Here is a 14,883-nt window from a genome sequence, read left to right as displayed (position 1 = left end):
AATTCAGATAACTTGAATAATTCGAATAAACTGAATATCAAACTATAATATTTTATATTTTTACCCCAAACTCCCAAACCTCTTTACTTTCCCCCAAAACTTTTATTCCCATCCCACCCCCTTCTACCCCAAACCCATTCTCCCGAAATTTTACTTTCTCAACACCAAAACTTTTTATTTTTCCCCTAAACTTTTACTTTTCACCCTTTACCCCCAAATTAAAAATTAAAATCATCCAAAAAAATTTTCTAAACCTAAATAGTAATAATTTTATTTATATCTACTATTTATAGTATTAAATTAAATTTCATATTTTGTACTACTTATATTCTTGAATTGTTTAATCATATTGATTTTTTATAAATTTTTGTTAAAATTGAATTGTTGATGATGCCATTAAATATTTGTGTTAAAATTTTATGTTGGTATCAATTTCACATTTTATCTTTAAGATAATTTTTATTAAAAATCTCATTTTTTACATTTAATATATTTTTTAATTTCAAAATACATTTTGACAAGGATCAGAAGATAATTGAACCAACTAAGCAAGCAAAGAAGCTAACTCATATATAAAAAATTAATAAATAAATTATGAGGGGATGAAAGTTAATAACAAATTTGATTATTGTGGGTGACAGTGATTATAAGGACCCAAAATTATTTTTTTAATTTAACTCGAACAAATATATTCGATTTGAATTTCATCTCACTCGAATCGATTCGAGAAATTTTCAAATCGAGTTAGGATGATAAAATAGAATTCGTCAACTCGATTAACTCAAAAAAATTTCATTCGATTTGATTTGATCGAACATTTACCCCTATCTATATTTACTATTTATAAAGCCTTATAGTGAGTTGGTGTCACCTATCAACTGGATCCCAACTCAAGAAAATTACCATAATATCCCTATACATTTAAAATAAATTATATTATTTTAGGACACTTTATTCTTTTTATTTTAAAAAAATAATAAAAATATGCATATGATGAGATTTGAACCCATGCCAACTAAGTTAGCAAAATTTTAAATTAATCACTTAACCAAAGTTTGATTTTAATATTTTAATACATTTTACTTTTATTATGCGCACTTTAGGTCAAATTCTAATATTAGATCCTATACTTTGCTCAAGTTGTGGATTTAATACTTATACTTTAGTTTGGTTATTTTCAGTTCTTATACTTTTAGATTTGAAAATTTTAGTCCTAACTATATGATAATTATTAAATCCATAAAGTTAAGTTCTGTTATTTTTAAAATTTGATGTGTCAAACATATTATCACATGTGTAATGCTATTTTTTTTTTGTTTACATATTCTCACAAAAAAATCAATTAATAGATTTAGCGATTATCGTTTGCATTAATACTAAAATTTTAAAATTCAAAACATATAACCGCTAAGAATGATCTAATTGGTGAACGTGGACTAAATTTATAACTTTGCGTATAATACAAGACTAATGGAATAATTTAACAAAATAGATTTAACTATTACCATTACGTCAGGACTAAATTTTAAAATTCGAAAAGTATAAGGACTAAAATTGATTAAATTAAAGTACAGGTACTAAATCCACAATTTACACAAAGTACAAGTTCTAATAACAAAATTTGACCCACGCTTTATTACATCCATAAATTGTATCTATACTATTAATAAAATCTGTAATTGAGTTGGTGTCACGAGTCAACCCAACACCAACTCGATTAGAGAAATTTAAAAAATGACCTTCTATATTTAACCCAAGTTATATTATTGGAGTGTATTTTAATATTTTTAATTAAAAAAGGACAAAAAAAATATGCATATGATGGGATTTATATCCATACTTATTTACCACGCAACCAAGACTTGATTTCAATTTGGTTATATATTTTTAATCGAATTCATTTAATAATCTTAATATAATATATTTATATGTTTAAATTTTAATTTATTTATAATTTAATTTAATTTTTTTATTTTAATATCATGTATATTATTAATTAATTTTAAATAATATATTTCATTATTTATTATGTTTTATTTTAAATAGAATAGAATTTCAGGTGCATGTATAAATTCTCTACTAGCACCTATAATAATTATTAAATAAATTTTAGATAACATGCCTTACATAACCCACATATACACGTAGTAATAATGATATTAGGAAGTAGGAACCGTCTTTCCTTTCCGTTTTCGATCACTCACTTTCTTGATCTTCTTTTTGTGCCACCTCACATTTCTTTTCTATTATCTGCAAAACTACTGAATAAACAAATGTGAGAGAGAGAGAGAGAGAGAGAAAACGACACCATCACTACTTCATAGCTGTTTTAATAAGTAAGCAAAAAATAAATATAGAGAATAAAAACAGAGCTGAAATTTAATTACTGATTTCTTTGTATTTAAGCCTTTTCAGAGTTGCCTTCAGTTTCAATTTCCCAAGTATTAAAATCCTCGGGGTTTCTGGGTTTTCCCAGGTATTGTTGAGTTTTTATCTCTTGCTTGAAACTTTCAATTTTACGTGATTCAGCTCTGTTTAAAATTTTATTTTGATTTTTTTTTGTTTATTTGTCAGTTTCATCACTGGAGAACTCTTAATTGTTGCTCTTTAGCTATTGGGTTGATCTTAATTTGATTGCTCTGTCTTTCATTTAATTCTATCTCTAAGGTGAGTTCATTCATAAATTTTATAATATATTTGTTTCTTTTGGATCCAATTGTTTTTTTTTTTTGTGAACTGGTTCTTTTTTTTTCTTAACAGTTTGGAAGTTACGAGATAAAAAGTTTATCATTATAGTGAGAGATGGGAACTCAAAGATTGGAATTTGGAGTTAGAGTTAGGAAATTAATGGTGATATCAGTTAAAATATGTTATAGATCAGTTTGGAATCATCCATTTTTTTTTGGGTTGGTTTGCTTTTTGATGCTTTTGTATACCTCATTTCCTTTGTTATTTTCTGCTTTGGTTACTGCATCTCCTGTTTTGGTCTGCACTGCTGTTTTACTTGGTACACTATTGAGTTTTGGGTCACCATACATACCTGAAATCAATGAAAAGGAAGAAGAGAAAGCTAGCCATGATGTTCCAGAATTGAAAACCAGGGCTACTGAGGACAATACTGTTGTGGAGAGAAATGTTGGTGGTGATGATTTTGTTGAAGAAAGACATGTAGGGGAGAGGTGGGGTATAGTCAAGAATGCTGAGGAGAAAGTTAATTTGGTCTATAATGAGGTTGGTGAAGTCGAGGAAGATGATGGTTCAGTTCGTTATAAGCTGTTGGTGGATGACGATTTGGATTCTAGGGATATTCATTGTGAGAATGGGGTGATTGATGAGGTAGAGGGATCATTGAATGATTCGTTGGTGGAGAAGAAGAGGGAAATCCAGGAGGAGATTCTAGGAAGTGAAGGCCTGTTGAGTATGGTGAAGGCATTGGATGATCATCATGTTTTGACGGATACTGTAGGAGATAGGAATCTTGAAGTGGAGGATTGCAAACTCATTGAAGATCTCAGTGATGAACAAAGGGATGATGAATTCGATTCTCTGGTGTTCTCTTGGAAACATGCTGTGGACAATGAGGATGATGGTGATGATGAATCGTTGGATTTTGGTTCTGATGGTGCTGAGAATTCCTCTCCTGATGCTTCAATGGCTGATATGATTCCGATGCTTGATGAGTTGGATCCGCTTTTGGGCTCTGGAGCTCCACAACCAGCTCAGTTGTCTGATAATGGTTCAGATGCCATCTCAGAGAGGTCTCATGATAGTAATAATGATGAAAGTGTTGAGTCCGATGAGTTAGAAAATCAAAGGGAGGAAGATGATGATGATGACGATGAGAAGGATGCGGGAGATGGAGCTAAGGAAGATAAAGAGGATGAAAGTAAATCCGCAATCAAATGGACAGAGGATGATCAAAAGAATCTCATGGATTTGGGGAGTTCAGAGCTCGAAAGAAACCAACGATTGGATAATCTTATTGCAAGGAGAAGAGCCCGTAAAAACATGAGATTGATGATTGAGAAGAATCTGATAGATGTGAATAGTGCTAATATTCCCTTAAACATCACACCAATTTCTACAACAAGACATAATCCATTTGAATTTCCATATGATTCCTATGATGACCTAGGGTTACCGCCCATTCCGGGGTCTGCTCCGACTATTTTGCAGCCAAGAAGAAACCCTTTTGATCTTCCTTATGACTCTAGCGAGGAAAAACCCGATCTTAAAGGAGATAGTTTCCAGGAGGAGTTTGCTGGTGTTAATCAAAGGGAAACAGTTCCCAAAGAGAAGCCTTCTTAAGAAGACATGAAAGCTTCAATGTGGGACCATCATCTTTAGGTTTTCCTCAGCAAGAGCTTAAGTGGAAACCATATTTTGTCCCAGAGCACTTAGTAACTGAAGGATCTAGCTCTTCTTCATTCCATAGGCAGTCAAGTGAAGTTAGTGAGTCGAAGTTGAGTTCTGTTCCTGATACTGAATCAGTGAGTTCAGTTGTGGATGAGGAGGAGAAGTCATATGAGCAAGACATTTCTCAAGAAACTGAATTGGTCACAAATGAAGATCATGTTTCTTTCCATGATGAACAAGAGAGCATATCGTCTGGGGATGTTGAGCTTGCAGATGTTGATCAAGTTGAGAATAGAGGTGTTCACCTTGCTGTGGTTGGGATCACATTCGGAGATGGAGAAAGTCAGCTGGAAACAGAATCAGATTTTCCTGATGCTGGAGCAACTGCTTATGTGCAATTCAATACGACTGAAACAGAATCAAATTTGACTGAAGCTGGAGCAACTACTCATTTGGAACTCAATCCAAGTGATATTTATCCCAGAACAGGGCCAGTTGATGAGGATTTTAGCAGTAGGTCCAGTTTGTCATCGTTATCGGAAATAGATGAAAAGATATCTGATTTCACTGGAGTAGAAGCTGCAGGTTTTGAACCGAGAGGTCATGAAATTAAAGAATCTTCCATATCCATACAACCATCATTTGAAGAATCAGAATTCCATTTTACAACTAGGGAGGTGGGTGATAATCAGCATAGCGAACCTGTTTATGATTCAAGTCCATCAGTTGAGAAGATCCTCTCATTTTCATCTGCATCTCCTGAGGCACAAGCTGAGACATCTGAAATGGGTCACCCTCAATGTTTGTTGAGTCAATTGATAAGGAACCTGAAGGAATTGGTGAAACAAGAGAACAGGGTACTTCTAGTTTTCAAGAGATGCATGCAGCATCCTTGGATTTGTTTGAAAACGAACCAAGGGTAAGGGATCTACCAGAGATCAGTGAGCATGATGGTACAGATGCTGGTTCATCAGGGGTTTCTTCCACTTTTTCTGATCATAATGTATCACCAGTGCCTGAATCTGTGGTTGAATATGTTTCAACAGATGCAGGCTCGTCATCTTCTGACAAAGGATTGGAGGACAGTTTCTCAAAAAAGGAAGACAGCTTTATCCATCAAGAGGACCTATTAAGCCTTGGTGCAGAGATGAATCTTGCTGCTGAGCAAGGAATGGGTAAGATTTTGGATTGTTTACCAGAAGAACAACAGCATCTGATGAACCCCGTTGAATTTTCAGAGGCTGCAGCAGGAGATTGGCATGCAGTTGTAAAGGAAGACACTCTGCTTGAGCGAGATGAAATACATTCGTCAAGTTCATCAGAGCATGACTTAGTAGCGGGTGGTGTTTGGCCCAAGGAAGAAATCATCCAGACTGAATGCTGTCAAATGCATTTGTCAAACTTGGATGCAAGTCTTGATGTTGAAGCCCACCATGATAAGGGTAAGGAGTTGTCTTCCACAGCTTTGACTCTCCAGGCTATGCCTTACAATGATGAAAGTTCATCCACAGAGGATGAATATTATCACATAACAGTGGCTCAAGTTAACCCTTCAAAGGCTAACCTCAGGGAGGTGCTTAAAACTGACTCTGAAATGGGTCAAGTTCAACCAATATATTCAGATTCAAAGATTGATTGTGATGTTGACCATGATATGAATTTGGAGGGAATTCCTTTTAACTCTAGTTATCAAGCTCTGCCTTCTAGAGAAAACCCACCAGCATTGGAGAAACAGCTGATGCTGTCTAATTCTATGGATGAACCATCCATTGATGAACATGATAAGCTGGAGGTAAGTTTTCATAGGAATTTCTTATATTTGTTTAAATTTCCTCATGTGGCTGAATTGACATACTTCTTTGAAGAGTAATCTTATCAATATTTTGCATGTTTTGCCTTCAATAATTTCTTTAATTTGTTAAATATCAGATGTTATCTTTCTTTTTCTTTTTTTTGCCTTATTTTTATAAAAGAACCTTTAATGCCAGCAATGATATTATTTTTGAGTCAAGTAATCATGTTGAAGTAGCTAATTGAACATGGATTATATTATATGATAATCAAATTAATATAGTTATGGATAATTAAGATTTCATAGGGCTGAGCGATTGATTTCCTGAGTATATTGTGTTCTTATTGCATGTACACTTAAATACCAAGGCATTCAAGCTATTCAATGCATTATTTGTCCGAATTTCATTGGATATCTGAATTTTCCGCGGAGGTTGATATGTTTGTTTCAGTTGCTTTCATATGCACCCTTTTTCCTCTAGTGTACTTGCTAGATTTAGTACTATGTTTCCTGCATTTTGCGTGATCTATCTCACATTTTTATGGTATTTGCATGCCCTAATTATAATTAAAACAGTGACATGAAACTATGGCCACTCTTATTCAGGAACCATCTATTATTGCAATGGAGTCTACACTGGAATTAGACTTTGGCAACAATGATGTTGATTTACTTAAAATTCCTGGGTCTGAAGACAAACTTTCAGCAAACTACACTTGCATGACTTCGGAATCTACTTTTCCTGCTGAGAGTCCTGAACATTCATTGCCAACGGATCGAGATTTGAAAGAGCGGATCCTAAATGAAATGGAAAGTGAGGGCAGCCCTCAAGATCTGTCAGAACACTTTAATCATGCAGCAATATATGAAGAGGATAAAGAGATTAAAGAGATTAATGAAAAAATTCTCTCTGAATTGGATGCCATTGGGGACTTCAATCTCAGGAAAACTGATTTACCAGAGGGATCTCATATTGCCTATACGGAATCTCCAGTCTTACCGGAGGATACGAAGACCAAGGCCAATGTTGATCAGCCTGTTCTTGAAGCAAGATCAGTAGAAGATATTGATTTGGCTTTCAAGCAACTTTATGAAGGGATCGATGTTGAGGAAGGAAGTAATTCATCCACCAAGTATGATTGAGAATCCACAGGATCAAGCAGATACCAATCCAAAATTACCTGTTGTTGAGGTAAGATCTCTAGAGGATATTTGTAAAGCTTTCCAACAAAGCCCGGAATCTAATTCAGCAGAGCTGCCATATTCTTCAGACATTTGAAATGGATCATCTGAAATACAGCAGAATGATGTGGTTTCCACTAAAAAGATTCAAACTAGTAATGTAGTCTCTGGTATTCAAGAAAACAGGGAGAATGCTGCTAATGAAGAAGCATCTGAAAATCGAGTCTGAACCTTAAAGGTAAGAAAACAAAATCTAATGACTCAAGCTCTAGCTCGAGCTCCAGGCAAGAAAATATATAGTTCAGAAAGAGAAAAGAGAAGTAAGTTTGGTGTTTTCAGTTTCCTTAAGTTTTTGGGTTGTCTAGTTTGGTTACCATCATGTTTTTTTGATTAATGGTAGTCATTTTTTTTTTATTGATTGATTGATTTCTTCAACAATGAGTTGTGGTTTGGTTTGTTCCTTTTTTTTTCTTCTTCTTATTTGGTTGTTTTCTGCCTTTCAATGGTATATGATTGATTTTGATGGTTGAATATTTGGTTGTGTAAATTATAGATGGGGGTTGTAGAAGTGCTCAATTCTAATTCTAATCATATTTGTGGAGTTGCTTTTCTAACATGTATTCACATTATTGCCGGATGGAGATGTGCTCTGATGTTTGGTTTCTTCTCCGTACATACATTATATATGTTCGGAAAAAGATGAAAATCTGCATTCGACATCATTATAATTGTTATTTTTATTTTCATTTGTAAATATAACCTTTTCTTTTTCATTCTAGTTTTTAAATTCTTATTAATTTATATTTTTAAAACTTTCAAAATGGATCACTGCTTTCAACCATCTAGGCTGTCACTCTTGACAATAGTTTCTTAGAAAAGCTTCATTGTGAACTCAATATAAATAATCAATTCAGTTGGATATCTATACAACTAGCTATATATCTATGGGTCCAAAGAACTTCCTTGTGCTGACACGTGGCAAACACAAATATGTTTTTTATTTTCTTTTTCATTTTATAAAAATGGGAAATTTCCATTTTTGGTCCTTCTAATATGCTTAAAATATACTTATATACTCACACCTAGCACGCACCCACACGCTCCTTTTCTTTCATTTCTCATTTTATAAAAAAGGTTATTTTCATTTTTGGTCCTTTTAATACACTTAATTTAAAATTTAATATTTATACTTTAATTTCTAATATAATTTGGTTTCTTTATTTTTATAATGTTATTAATCAGTTCAATATTTTTATAATATTGTTAATTAGTTCAAATAGTTAATGTCATTAACTTTTCAATTAAAATGTTACGTGGTTATATATAATTTGAAAGCAGATTTTTAAATTAAAAAAGTAGAGGGATTAAATTCTTGAAAATAAAAGTATGAAGACTAAATTCTAAATGTATAAAGTGTAGAGACTTAGAGTCATAATTGCTTGAACCAGACTGACTAGTCGGACCAAGAACCAGTTGGGGTATCGATCCGAAGACAGGTATCAGACTGGTTGATTTGCGAACCTATTTCGAGTTGATAGTTTTATTTTATCATCCTAACTTGATTTGAAATTTTTATCAAATCGAGTCGAGTGAAATAAAATTCAAGTTAAATCGAATAGAGTGAAATTGTTCGTGTTAAATTAAAAAATTAAACATGTCAAACTAAAATATTGTTACACTATAACTAATTTCATGTTAAAACATATAAATTTGAAATAATATATATTTGAAAACTTTTTCAAAGCAAATAAGAAGAAAAAATACTTTAGTATGATAAACTTAAATTATTTAGATCTTAAAATTATTATTTTAGAAATTTTTAAATTTGAAATTTTTATATATTTTTCAGAATTTTTTTAAAAATAAAATTTGAAATTTTTATAAATATTTTGAGTTTTAAAAATTATTTTGAATATCTTTTTTATAATTTTTGTTGAAAGAGACCAATTTATTTATTTTCAAAATTAATAAGGACTAAGAGATATTTACCTAAATATATTAATTAAATTATTTGATTTCATCAAATTGAACTCGAAAAAATCGAATAGTTCTGACTTGATTAAATTGAAATTCTAAATTTTTTTCAATTTTTGAATCGAATTGAGTCATCAATGTGGCCCCACCACCATCGACTGGTATGCAACTGATGTCCCAAGGCAACCAGATTCAAACTCCTACTGCTTTTGCTTCTGTTCCTCCTCCCATTCCCCCTGCACCTCAATCTCCTGCAAATTCACCGGCAAGTCAATACATGCAGTCAAGTGGTATGATGGTAGGGATAATGCCTTATGGTTATGTAGCAAACGCACTGCCCCCGCCACCACCTCTTCCCCCCAGATAGCAATGAGTTTTGTTAGACCAGGTTATGAACCTCTACAGCCGCCACAGCCAGAGTCTCGGCCTCAGCAGCAACCAATCACCAGGTATTGGGTTTTACAGTCAAAACCCTCAATCAACACCGCCTGTACCGCGACAGTGAGCTTCACCTGAAAAACCATATCATCAGTACAAGTACATGGTGGGATTAGGTATTGGATTTTACGGCAAGCCCATCAAGCGATGCCATAAAAATTATCAAGGCTGAGATGGGCATGTATAATGTAAATTAGTTAGAGAATTTTAGGCTTGAAAGCAGAGCATCATCAGCCCCGTCATTGGTTTAGCCAGATGTTGTAAAATGCTGCATGGATCTCCGCAATTCCCAATTTAGTAGACTAGTAACATGAGAGCTCAGTTATAACCTGTGTGTTGATGTACCAAAGTAGCCAAGGAGCTCAGTTATATTCTTTTTAACGCATTCATATAGTTATGTTGTATGGTGTGTCTTTCTATACAAAATGTTTTTTTTAATGACGTAATCAAATATAATATTACTAAGTTAAAATGCAACAGAAATTACAACGCATCAAATTTTGTTACAAATATTCATCCACAACACATTATTGCAGTCACATACAAGATGTAACTTCATTTGGTATATTGCAAAGTTGAGGCCAAAGAATCCCCAAAATTTTAAAGAAATGCATTTGAAATCAGGCAGCCACATTTTGGTTGTCTTCTGATTCAGGTACAAACCATCTATTAAGTCGAGTGCGAGCTAAGGTGACCTGAAAATCAATGTTTTTTTCTTTTAAGTTGGAGATTTAAATGAAGGAATTTAAGTAAATATAGCAGATTACCTGTTTATCCCAGTCAGTTCTCCAAGTGATCACAACCAGTACAATTGTTTGAAGCAATGTTCCTAGCAACATGCCAATCCAGACACCCTGCCAAACAAGTTACGGATTTTTAACTACTCTTCAATTTGATTCCACATATCATATATTTGCAAACAACCAACCTTGACATGCATATTCCAAACGTATCCAAGCACAACACCAATTGGAATGCCAACTAGATAATACGAGGCAATGTTAACCCATGCCACTACGCGCTGCCATCCAGCTCCCACCGCAACCCCTGTTCATATACATGTAATCTACACTTTTTTAATATTTCTTTATTTTTCACATGAATCTAACTAAGATGCTGAAAATTTACCAGAGAGCACAGGTTGAACACTGTTCACAAGTATGGAAGAAGCCAACAACGGAGATAAATCGGCAACGGCTTCGGCCACTTCTTCGCTGCTGGTGAAAATGTATGCTAAACGTCCATAAGAATACCAGGAACAGCACGAATCCGATACAAAGTGATGTAAGAGTTGTCATGATAATCGAAAATTTGGCACCTTTGGCATTTCCTCTTCCAAGCTCATTTGAGACTCTAACACTGCAAAGTTTCCAGCATAACTCACACAGCCAAAGTTACTCCTTTTTTTTGTTTTTTTTTAATTACCGACAATGTTCAACATATTTATCAAATGGGTATAAAAAGAAAAAAACTTTGATATATCCATTTCGAAGGTTTAAGTTGACAATACCTTGCAGCAGCCAAAAAACCAAGTGATATCATCATTTCCCATCCATTAATGTTGAGGCTGAAAAGAAGTATTTATATATTAATAGGATGAAAACAACAAAAAGAGTCAATTGGAATACCAGAAAAGACTTACCAAATGGCAAGAGCATCAATGGCCACCTCAGCATTTTTCAAGTTTCCAGTTAGAAGAACCAATATCGTGTTGTACCAGAGTTCGAGACTGATCATCCAAACAAAATCACTCAAATCAATATCTCAGTCAACTCTTATTTTTTCAAAGTACTTATATGCAATGCATATCCCAACATTAGTACAAGGATGATCTTTCAGAAACCCTCTAAATATATTTGGGCCAATAAGTCTGTCTAAGGGCTAGACTACATGTCTATGCCCCAACGCACATAAATTTGATGTTAAATTAAAATTTTGTTACAGTATAATTTATTTGATGTTAGAGAACATAAATTTGAAACTATATATTTTGTAAACCTCTTTCAAAGAAAAAAAAATTTAGTATGATAAACTTGAATCATTAATTTACTTATTTAGATCCTAAAAAATATTATTTTAATTTTTTTTAAAATTTTTTTTATTCTTTAGATTTTTTAATATTTTTAAAAAATTTTACAATTTTTCAAAAATATAAATTTTGGATTTTTATAAATATTTTGGATTTTAAAAATTATTTTAAATTTTTTTGTAATTTTTGTTGAGATAGACTGATTTGCTTATTTCAAATTGATAGGGGCCAAAAATGTATTTATAGCAATCTGTTATTTAAGTTATTCGAATTATTCAAATTTTAAAATTTAACTTGACTCGAACTCGAAACCTGAATTACTTATTCGAATTTACTCGAAAAAATTCGATTAACTCGAAATTTTATTAAATATCATATAAAAATTAAATATATGATATAATAATATAAATATTAAAATAGCTGCAAGTTGTTTATGTTTAAAATTTCAATGGAAGATAAAATATATAAAATTTTATTAAATAAACATAACATATCTTTAGAAACTAGAAAAATAATAGAGGTGGACCTCAATCAACTTGTATTAATCCTTTATAAAAATGAAAGAGATTTAAGCAAAATTTTATATCTATATTTTTTTAGATTGATTTTGAGTAAATATAAATGATTATATTTAATCCGAACTTTTCTCACTTCATAATATTAGACACTTATCCATATTTCACCCTGTGAGTTCGAATAACATTAAAATAATAAACTTTATCCGACAATTCTTTCAAGAGGCTCAAAGATGGACCGAAAAAGCTTACCAAAGCATAACACCAGAGGATATAGAGAGCTTGACCATAGGGCAAAGATCCTTAAAAGCCAACATTGAGAAACCCTTCCAAGTATCTTTGCACCCTCCACAAGTAACAAACAAAATCTGACCTACATTGGGTAACCAATAGGCCAAAACAGTGGAAAACAAAGCTCCTGCCAGCCCAAACTCGAGCTTCATAGTCAAAAGCCATGAAAGAAAGATATGGATTCCAATGGAGAAGGCGGCCAAATATGCAATAATCATGTTCTTGCTTTGAGCTTGCAGGAACAATTGGCAAGTGAAGGAGATGATAAAAGAGAAGACTATAAAGATGAACCAATGGCTAATGTAACCACACACTTGGGCTATCTTTTCATCTTGGCCTAAAGCTATAAAAAGTGGGGTGGTGAAGATGTATAATGGGAGAAGACAACATGCACTCATAAACAAAACTATCCATGATCTTTGAAGGTATATCCCCAGCATATGGTATTGTTTAGCTCCAAATGCTTGACCACATAGAGTTTCCAATGCACTTGCCATGCCCAACTGCACTTTCATTACATTTGCACTACATCAAAATATTAGTCTAAAGTTTTCATCAATATTACTTCAGAATTCTGTTTGCAATTTTATGCAATATTGGTGACATCTCAAGTAAATTGAAAACAATAAGAAGCATGTGGAAAACTCAAAAAGAGTTAAAATTAGGGTTGATTCATCATTAAAATTAGGGTTGATTCATCATTTTAGAAACGTGGAAAGCTATGTTATTCAGACCCTTTATTTTTTCCTAAAGTGCTTGTATAGAACATATATTTAGACACAAGTATGGGAGTATGTTTGAAACTAACACGAATCCATGTAACATAGCTTGAAAGTAAAGAAGGGAATCATTTCCTTTGTTCATTGAATGCCTCGTAGATAGGAGTGAAGCCACAAATTTTGTTAGGAACCCGGGATAATTACAAAAAATAGACATGTTGGAAGTAGGTTCGACTCATACGAACGGAGCCTATTTTAAATAATATGTTTTTAAAATTCAGATAATATTAATCATCAAAATTAACATTATATGGCATTGCCTACTTTAAATAATGTATTTTTTAAAATTCAGGATAATTTTAATCACCAAAATTAATATTTAGAAAAAAAAGTTAAATGCTCAAATTGTATTAAATATTGTAATTATTTAAGCATAAATTATTTTACCAAATTAATATTTAGATACTACTTTGTATTAGTTTACCAAATTAAATTAAAAATGTTACTAAATTTATCATAATAATTTATAAATTCTATAAAAGAAATAAAATTAAAGAAACTTTTGGAAAACTTGAGGGGCAAACACAAATTTATACTATTTTTAAGTATTAGTTATAATATCAACATAAAAACTTTTAAAACTTAAAAGGGCTGAATTGAAATTTTATAAAATTTAGGGGGCCGGCCCCTGCCACCCTCTCCCCAAATTCGCCCCTGCTCAGAAAACTCTTAAGACACCACAGAGAAAAACAAAATCCAGAGATCTGATATACCAAGGTTTCCCCAAGAAGACAACATTTGCCTTTATATTTCAGATGAAGTAAAAGAAACCCAATTTTTCTAGTAACAAAAATGAAAAAGCGACAATATTGCAAAGAAGATCATTATGACCAAAGTATGGGCATACATACCAAAACACCATTGCCGAACCTCAAAAGGCAAGTGAAACAGAGGGAATAAGCAGCAAGCTCAACAGGTCCGATATGACCAATAAAAGCTTGACTGATGACAGCGATACCAAAGGTGGAAAACCTGGTGAATGTTGCAGGAGCTGCAACAACAAACGTCTTCTTTAACTCCATCCATATCTTTTCTTTTAGTGTTGCTTCTTCAACTTCAATCTTTTCTGCTTCTTTAAGCGGCCTCTGGCTTATATCACCTTTCATTGTTCAACAACCTCTTTAGTTCCCCAAACCCCGAAGCTCTCTTCTCCTTTTTCCACCTGCTTTATATTCATGAAACAAGCAAGCTAGCAGCCAATACTTCACGTGCATAGCCCAAGGGCAATGATTCCCATAAAATTTACCGCACTCGCAATCCGGATAAATGAAAATATTTTATATTAAAAAGTAGTTTTTTTTTTTACTTCTAAGGTGCACTAATTGATGCTGTGGATTGATTAAAATATATTAAAATATTTTTTAAATTAAAACATTTTGCTTAAAATTTTATAAAAATATACAATAGCATAAATGATTTCTTTCACTATATAATATTAAAATAATTACGGGAGTTAGATGATATGGTAAAATTCTTTTTTACCTTAACTAGTGATCAAGGGTTCGATATTTTTTCTAGGTATGGAAT

At 32.6% G+C, this 14,883-nt stretch overlaps 2 pseudogenes; one reads left to right on the top strand and one right to left on the bottom strand.

The window, feature by feature from the left end:
- The first annotated feature begins 2,193 nt into the window (after window positions 1–2,193).
- Window positions 2,194–7,291, top strand: LOC107902344 (uncharacterized; annotated as a pseudogene).
- Window positions 7,292–10,208: 2,917 nt separating this feature from the next.
- LOC107903853 (protein DETOXIFICATION 21-like) lies at window positions 10,209–14,671 on the bottom strand (annotated as a pseudogene).
- Between the last annotated feature and the right edge of the window lie 212 nt (window positions 14,672–14,883).

This window comes from Gossypium hirsutum, chromosome D13 (assembly GCF_007990345.1).
Source record: "Gossypium hirsutum isolate 1008001.06 chromosome D13, Gossypium_hirsutum_v2.1, whole genome shotgun sequence".
Classification (NCBI taxonomy): Eukaryota; Viridiplantae; Streptophyta; class Magnoliopsida; order Malvales; family Malvaceae; genus Gossypium; species Gossypium hirsutum.
This window is presented reverse-complemented; position numbering and strand designations above follow the sequence as displayed.